A 10,010-nucleotide genomic window follows, 5' to 3' on the forward strand; every position below is an offset into this window, starting at 1 on the left:
TATATATGCATGAATGAGAGCTTGAAACTGTGTCAGTGCTCTGCGCGAGTGTGTTGGCAAATGCCATGCAAGAAAATCAAATAATGTAACAAGTGTGAAGAAATTAGAAATCCCAGAAAAATATCGTACAGTATCGTCATTGTCCCTCAAAGAATCAAGTGTCATTTTTTTTCTTGGCAAGTTCGTCTTTAAGTTCCCGAGTTTCTAGCACCAGCCTGTTTAGTTCATCCCGTTGCTGCTTTTCTTCATCTTTAGAAATCCAGGCAAAATTGTCATAGGTTTCAGTCTGGCAGTAAGTACCGCCACAGTCACCTCTCTCGGGAAGAGGAGCAGCCAGTTCTGCTGTATCCGAAGTACCTTCACTTTCGCCATCAACAGCATCCTCTGCTAAATTAGGGTGAGAAGGAGTTGACTCACTCCCCACAAGCTTCTTCCTCTCCTTGAGTCTCTGGTACTGTCCTTGTTGGGCTGTCAGGCTGTGTCCCTGCACCATACCCAAGTTTCAAAGTAGGTGTTTACTTCTCACAGATGGTTGCCCTGCAGAAAAAATCAAAGGCAAATGTATTGTAAATTATGGATTGGGAGCTATTTTAAAAATAAGTCACCCAAACAAAATGAATGAGTAAATCTAGACACAGATCTACCCTTTAAAACTGAACTATAAAGTTGTATCAACAATGACCATTTAGTGTTCAAATAAATTCTGATTATCAAATCCAAGTATTTCACACCTTCTCACAAGTCATGGTTTTGGGCAACCATGATAAGTTGTTATACTGAGAGTAAGTGTAAGACTGACTCACTCAGTCATAGACTGCACTCGGTGCAGGACTGACCGACTGTCTGCACACTACCATCACAACACAGCTTGCATAAAACACAGACTAACCAAGGCAGGTGAACAAAAGCATGAGTACTTAGGCCAAAAAAAAAAATTGTCTGTTTCTGGTAACATGGCTAAAAAAAATAGGGTCGGTAGGTAGGGATTTTTTTTTTTTATTTTTTTTTTTATTTTTTACCCCAAATGTAGACCAATAAAACTAACTTTAAAAATCGCGCAAAGAGACTGGATTCACTATACATAGAGACAAGACACTCAACACATTTACAAATCGTCAGCGGACTTTCGTTTTCACACGTTTTTGTTGTTCATTTTCTCACCCTGTCCTTTACCACCCCCCCCCAAAAAAAATTTTGAGTTTGGAAAAAAAAAGTTTAGGGTCGGCGCCGAAATTTAGGGTCGGTCGGGTGACCAGAAACAGACAATTTTTTTTTTTGGCCTTACCATTGACAAAATGATCAGAGCACACGTATAGATCTCCTAGCTGTTGATTCAAAGTTGAAATTCTTCAGCTGAAGCTGTGCCAACCATTCTCGCCCGCGTCGTGCAGTCAAATCCCTTGTCTCTTTGCCCTTTCCGTTGACAACAAATGGAACAGAAAAGAATCTTCTGTCCCTATCTCTATCTTGTCTGTTATGGCAATGTTTAACACTACAACTAGAGACCATGTCGATAAATGCGGAAGATTCAGAGTGCAGATTTCGCGTGTTGCCTTCTCGCGAGTTCCGCCGGAATGCCAGAGGCAAGGCCGGACAACTCTGCACACGACTGTGTGACGTCATCGCGTCAGAGCTCATACCAAGTTGTGTTGTGTTGTGTAACCTACAGATAAAAAAAAAAGTGTAATCATGCAGTAAGAGAAATGGAAAGAGAAAGTTTTTGTTGAGACAGAACAGAAAACTTAGGACGGAAAACTTTTTTTCAACAACTTCAAGGGAGAGAATGCAAACACTAAACACTCCCGGTTATGACCTTGACCTTTTGTTTGTTTTCGCATTCAGTTCTTTTCGTACGGCAATTTCAGCTTGTAAAATAAACAAATTTACGAACATTTTCTGATAAATAATGTTTGGAGATACATTGTATTGAATTATAGTATATACACAAAGAAAAAAAATGAAGCTTAGAAGTCAATTCTTGATTCCCCTAAATAATGAAAACTGCTTTCCCTAAACAATTCATTGTTTACGTAAATAATTCATTGTTTACGTAAATAATGATTTATTTAGCAACATTGCTGATTCTTTATAAACAATGTAATATAAGTCTAAATAATATATTGTTTACGTAAATAAATCATTATTTACGTAAACAATGAATTATTTACGTAAACAATGAATTGTTTAGGTAAATAATGAATTGTTTACGTAAACAAAAAAATATTTAGAATTGTTTTACATTGTTTATAAACAATTACTTATTTAGCACATGAGCTTCTAAATAATGATTATTTAGCTAAAACTGGTGAAAAAAACATGAAAAAGTATCCAAATAATTATTTGACAAACGGAATGCCATATACACCTGCTTTCCAGTGAAGAACATCAATAAAATGATGTTCACAAGCAAGAATAACAGACAAAAGCACGCGATGTGTAAAATTAGGCTTTGCTTTTCAAACAAAGCACGTGGTTTTTTTACTGACAGACACTTTCGGTGGCGATAGAAAATTTTTCCAGAAACGGTTTTATGCTCCCATTTGATATTTGTTCCCTATTTTATTTTGTCAGAGACTAACCTTGTGTATTAATTGAATTAATAACCCCATTATCATAAGTTTTGTGTGTTGTTTTCGTGTCTGCTTGAATCACACTTTGAGATGGGGTCATGTGACAGAAGGAAATGATGTCTGTCAGGATTCACACGTTCGCTTCGAAAAACTCGCTCAAATAATTGCTCAAACACAAACATTTTAGCTTTTATTTATTTTTTTGTATTGCAAATACCATACTTACTCATGCCAAGCAGAAAAAATGATGAAAATCAACACAGTAAGCAAGTAATTTGAAGGCAAAGTTTACACACATCAAAGAGCCTGATTACCGTGAAACCTGCCTAATGTACGAAATATACATCTCTGGAACAAACAATACAAACACACCGCATTTAAATTAACAACTACAGGCTTGAACACATGAATCTCCGTATAAAATCCATGAGTTCGATTGTTTTCTGAATCTAGATCTGCCGTGCACAAACGTTCAACACAAGCAAGTAACTCTCATACTTTGTCTAGCGACAAGAGTATAGTTCCCCTTTCAAATTTCTTTTCACTCAGTTTCTTCGACAAAACTGCAATCCGACGGTTAGTTTTCAACAATATTTCATTTTATAAACAGATCACACGCAACCAAATGCACACATCTCATCAATTTAAAGAACATAAAACGGTTTCATACACTATTTTGCCCCAGAAAACTTAATTTTGTACAGTTTTTAACGTTGAAACTTGAGGGCCCCAAAGGGGGGGGTATCATCACGATCACGGGAAGGGAAATATTAGCTTTCACGATCACAGTTACCTTGATTTTTGTTTTCACGATCACGAACACCAGTGGCAAATCACGGTCACGGTAAAAGTTGCAGGTACAGAAAGCACGTGTCAAAGTAAACACAACCACACAGTAATTCGCTCCTCTGGATCTATTGTTTATTCAACACAAAGTGATCGAACTGTCAGTTGCACTTTTTTATTATTATTTTTTTAGTTCTCTTTCATACACACACAGAAATTCATATCATGGTTTGTAATCAGTAACAAGAATGTTGTTTTCATTGTTTTCTCTCGCTCGCTCTCTCGCTCGCTCTCTCTCTCTCTCTCTCTCTCTCTCTCTCTCTCTCTCTCTCTCTCTCTCTCTCTCTCTCTCTCTCTCTCTCTCTCTCCACTCAGCATACACATTCAACTCCCACACCCTCACTCACACACATGAATATATACTTACACAATTTCACATTTCCAGAGCTAAATCTTGTAAACCCATTTTCTCAAAAACTATTGGGTGGATTGAAATTAAAGTACATGTATTTTCAACTTTGCCATACAATTTGAGGTACACCATCGCCTGGTTTCATGGGCTTGAAAAACAGACAGGAATGCTACAGGCCAAAAATGGTTTTACCTGAAAGAAGCGCGCAGTGCCAGTGGCGAAGCCACAAGCCTGAGCCTGCGAAGCAGGCGAGCCAACTAGGGGGGTCCGGGGGCATGCCCCCCCGGATTTTTTTTCAAAAAACGGTTAAAATCTGTGCAATCTGGTGCATTCTGGGCATCATTTTCAGGGCTGTAATAGTGTTGTGATCTTGTTAAAAAATCCCATTTTAGCCTCCCCCCACCACCATTAAACACACCTCCAAACTGGTGAAAACAACACTACTGTGCGCTGGCTTCATTGAGACCGGCGCCCGGTCGCGTTGCGCGATATTCACACGGATCGTTTTTGCGGAAATGTTTCAACTTCACCGGAATAAATTTGACTTTACCGGATTTTGAAAACGGCTTTATCGGATTTCCGGCAATTACCGGAAAAGTAGCATGCCTGACAAATCCCCAACGAACATGACTTTAATCGTCTTTGACATGAGGATCAAGTGACCCAAACTGGCACGTCTCCCCGCCATTGTTTCTGAATTTAACCCATTGTTGATATTAAAGTTTACAGGCGCTAAAATAAATCCAAGCTTAATGCAAAGAAGCGACAATTAGAATCTATGCCAAGCGTGTCCACGTTGCTGGGATGAAAAACACATTTCTAGTTTCGGTTTTGGCTACACGCAGACTCGATCTCGAGCCAGTCGAGGTCACACTGAGCGAGTGACAGCCGGACGTGGCAATGTCGACAATGTCAATGATCTCACTCAAACTCAAAGATCTTGAACAAATTTCAAGATCTTTGCCTACATTCAGAACAGTCATAGAGCAATATAGATCAACATATCTTGATATTTCGTCTTCGGAAAGACCGACCCGTAGCCTGACCTTACCACCAAGGAAGGCATTCTCGCCGCCTGCTTTGGTCTGGCTTGAATCCACAAAATATAACAGAAGTTCGATGACAGTACTGCTGCACGCCATTTTTGATCTTCGAATTCGAATTTGACTGAATGCACTCAAAACTTTTGCACGAAGCCCTTCCATTGGATGAAGTTTGGCAGACTTTAGCAATTTGCCTTCTGATTGGATCTCTTTTTTTGTGCGATTGGTTCTCTTAAAGGGAAGCAATCGCTGTCAAAATCATATTTCTGAATGTGTTGTTGCTTCCCTTTAATCGGGATTGGCTCCTTGACGAATAGAGGATCATAGAGTGATACAGCTGTGAAAAATGTACGTTGAAAATAAAATGCTTTGCAATAATGCCCATCACGATCACGAAAACAAATGACGATCACGATCACGAGACTTGATTTTTTTGTCATCACGGATCACGGGCAAAGTCCCATCACGATCACAGAAATGGAAATTTTGGCAATCACGGTCACAGAAAGGTCAAAAAACGCCAATCACGATCACGATTTTAAACCCTTTGGGGCCCTCAAACACGGGTGCAAAAGTTCGTCTGCTAGTCCCATTCTACGAAAGAACATATCCTAAGCGATACCAAAACATGAACAGAACACACATTATCCCCCCCTCTGCTTCTTTCTCTCTGTAAACTTGTAGGGCTAGTTATTTTTCGGTAACTTACCCAACAACCAAAATCACTTACCCAACAACGGGCCTGAATCCTCGATAGCTCATGGGTAGAGACTGTACACATTGTGGATCTACTTTTTGCGACTCAAAAGTTCAGAACACTCTAATGTACAAAATATACATTTCTGGAGCAAACAATACAACCATGCCGCATTTAAACCAGCAACTACAGGCTTGAACACATGAATCTCAATATAAAATCCATGAGTTTGGTTGTTTTCTGAATTCAGATCTGCCGTGCACAATCGTTTATCGCTGGCAAGATTCCAAGGAAAAGTAACTCTCATACTTTGTCTACCGACACGAGTAGTTCCCCTTCCAGATTTCGGCTGCATCGACGAGACTGCAATCCGACGGTCAGTTTTCAACAATATTTCATTTTATAAACAGATCACACGCAATCAATTGCAAACATTTAATCAACTTAAAGAACATGCAGCGGTTTCATACACTAGTTTGCCCCAGAAAACTAAACTTCATACAGTTTTTAACGTTGGAACACGGGTTAAAACTTTGTCTGCTAGTCACATTCGAGGAAAGAACATTTCCTGAGCGATACCAAAACATGAACAGAACACACACTATCTGCCTTTACCGCCACAGCAGAATGACAACATAACTGTGTACTTGATTTTAGTTCAAAACATGGAAACTGACAAGAAGTGTTAACAAAATTGAATGATTTGCACGGAACTATATACTGACCGCGCATTAATCGATCGCCTGCGCAGGTAGACTGTTTGGGTGAATATGATTCGATCAAACTTTCGCACAAAAACTCCTCTTTTCTTTGAATAACTGAAGAAAGGAGGGATAAAGAGGTTACATACCTCGTCTCAGTGATTATCAAAAATAATGGTCTCAGTTCGCGGTCATGAAAAAGCTCGCTGAAGCTCGCATTTTTCATGATCCGCTAACTTCGACCATTATTTTTGATAATCACTGAGACTCGGCATGTAACCTCTACATATCTGCCTTTACCGCCACGGCAGAATAACAACATAATTATATGTGTTCTTCATTTTAGTCCAAAACAAGGAAATTGACAAGAAGTGTTCACTTGCATGAAAGTCAATGAAACTTGGTATTTTTTAAACGGATTGCTGCCTGAGGCATGACTGAACGTCCTAGGGGCTCCGTGCACCTGGACTTGACAGGTCCAGTAACCTTATGGATGTCTTAACATCTTATTTTTGCAGAAACAACGTTCCAGTCTAAAACTACACACTTTGTTGACGACACACAAAAACATGAGATTTACGTATATAAGTGTTGGTATTTTTAAGGCATACTGTGACATTACTTTTAACGAAAGCAACTTAAAGAGAAAGAAACATCTATTTTCTTCTCTTTTTTTCAGAAGGAGGAGAATGGAATTGGAAAAATGACAGGGTGTGGTGCAAATCAATTATTGAAAAACGTGTTTATTCATCCCAATGTTGTGCAGCTGAATCTTCCACGGTGCAGCCAAACAAGCCCGCGTTGTCTGTACAAATAAGTACACCCATATGTCCATACAGCACTCCAGCTCCTGTTTGTATTCAACACACAGACACACAAAGAGAGCATAGGCCTATTACACTGGTTTGTGGAGAACAGACATGTATTGTAAGATTTCCTGGACTTTCTCGTGTAGGCCCTATGTCCTCGTGTATACATACGGCATATCAATGTTACAATCGAACAAATCCTCGCAAGTCTCTGGCAACGCACCAGTTCTTGCATTGAAATCCCCAAATAAACAAATACTTTCATATCCGATTACCAGGGACTGTTCTTCTCGTTCACTAAACGCTTCCTTATTTTGATATGGTGACCCTTCCAGCGGAAAATATACAGCTCCAAAGAGCATCTCCTTTTTAACAATTCGTTTATCCAACTTGAAAAACAAAACATGATCAGACAATTCAGAGTCAACAAAACAATAATGTTGTCTCAGGACACTAGCAAATCTAAGGTTTTTTTATCTTTCATTTCAAAAACGGTTATATACTGAATTAATTCTTCTTTAATTAACAACAATAAACCACCAGATTTGCGCCTAAATTTACCTCTATTCTTATAAAATGCCACAAAACCAAGTATATTCACTGTGTTCTAACTTACTTTCTGATAAAACAAATATGTCATGTTTACAAATCATAAATTATACAAAATCAGGATATTTTAACTTTGAAATCAATCTCCCAACATTCAATACAACACATGATAGTGTATTACATGTATACACTGAACCGTTATCATCAAAATCATAGGCATTGTTTACATCTTGGGACATGCTCACAGCATCACCATTCTCATAACAGTTATCATCAAAATCATGAACATTGTTTTCAACTTGGGACATACACACAGCAACATCATTCTCATAACAGTTATCATCAAATTCATGCACACTGTTTTCATCTTTGGACATGCACACTGCAAAATTATTCTCACAACCCTTATCATCAAAATCATGCACATTGTTTTCATATTGGGACAAACACACCGCAACATCATTCTCACAACCGTTATCATCAAAATCATGCACATTATTTTCATATTGGGACATACACACAGTAACATCATTCTCACAACCCATATCATCAAATTCATGCACATTGTTTTCATATTGGGACAAACACACCGCAACATCATTCTCACACTTTCTCCACTTGACCAACATTAACTTCTCACTCACCACTTGTGGCACTAATACTACGCTTTGCATTCTCATCTTCCAGTAAACACATTGTGTCCTTTATTTCATCCTGTTTTATCACAATCTTATCTGTCAATTGTAAACATGGTTTAATATCGCTGTTTATACCACTGCGGTTTATGATTGCTTCATGCTGAGCTGACAAGATGTTTTGTGCATCTTTCACCTCGCAAGGTGTAACACCAGCAAAGTCTACACACAACAAACCAGATTTACCTGCTTGTTTATCTTGCAACACAACATCTCAGTACTCTTTTCCACTGACACTGCCAAAAAGAGTGGGATTCCCTGCAGGTCGAGTTCCTGTAGGTGGATTCTCTGTATACCTAAGACTTTAAAATTGGCAATCTAGTATACAGGGAATCCCACAGGGTGCAGTTTTTCAATAAAACTTGCAAACCATACTCGAATTTCTAAGAAATATCCAAAAAAATCGAAAAACATCAAATTCTAACGATGTCGCTAAGCATCACGTGACTTTCATTGATATTAGCGAAACGCTACAGGAACTACACCCTGTGGTATTCCCTGTATACAAGATTGCCAATTTTAAAGTCTTAGGTATACAGGGAATCCACCTACAGGAACTCCACCTACAGTGAATCCCATTCTTTTGGTCGACATAGACCCCAACAGCGTCACTGTCACCAACGCTGTAGACTCCTTCGCAGCGGTGTGTTGCGTGCTGCACGGGTATTTGCACCCCGCACGCTGGAGCGGTAAGTTGAGTGGGGTTTGTGTCTCGATAAAACAGCTTCTTGTATAAACATTTCGTAACTTTGCACATTAAGATATGTCTTGTTAGATCTGTTAGTGTTTCTTCTACACGCCGATGTACTTTTTGGGTGCATATTTTGTATATTATAGCCGTGATTCTGTAAAATATCACGCCTGTAACTGCACAGAAGCAAATTTCGTAGCATTCGCAACAAATTACTGGTGTAAACTTTAATGTGAAGAACTGCCATCAGTTCCACAAAAACCTGAACCTTTCTGCAGTACTGAGGCCGAGTTTCAAGCTTCTAGGACCTTGCAGACAGCGAAAAGCATTCGGAGAATGAGAATTATCCTACAACTTCTTTGTTTGCCCCCCGAAGCTGCCGTGTTTCTCCCCCGCAGCTGCCGTGTTTGCCCACCGTTTGTGTTTGACCACCGACCCTGCACACTCATGTTTATGTCCTCTAATTGGCTTGGAGCTATTTTGCAGGAACCATGGAGAGTTACTATGGGGCAGTATCTCTACCTACTGAACCAAAAAACAGAAACCGATGATCTTTTCTTCTTCTTCTTCTTCTTCTTCTTAGCTTGGTCTTCTTCTTCGCCGGGTAACGAAATCGGTAGCACGTTGGACTTGTAACCTAAAGGTCTCGGGTTCGATATGAATGAACGAATGAAAATTTATACTGCGCATTAAGGCGATTGTAAAGTGATGAAAGATTTAGATCTAGATCTAAAAATCAAACGTGAATTTCTCCAAAATTTGAGCACCAATCGCCTTCAAACTGTTCATTTTTATTAAAAACTGAATGACGATCTGAGAGGCATGAGCTAGAGATTGAACAAATCTCGCACTTACCCGTTATTTTAACTTTAACAGTCAAAGAACACAGTGCGTTACGCAGGTACATAACAACTGAAAACGGCTGCTTGTTTTGAAATTTTACCGATGCATCCCAGTAGCGCGACCTTTTATGCACATCACTAGCTATGTGACTTTTTCTAAATCTTATGCATACAGGCTGTAAATTAATTCAAAGTGTTGAAAATTTTAGATGTAG

This window comes from Littorina saxatilis, linkage group LG10, assembly GCF_037325665.1.
Source record: "Littorina saxatilis isolate snail1 linkage group LG10, US_GU_Lsax_2.0, whole genome shotgun sequence".
NCBI lineage: Eukaryota > Metazoa > Mollusca > Gastropoda > Littorinimorpha > Littorinidae > Littorina > Littorina saxatilis.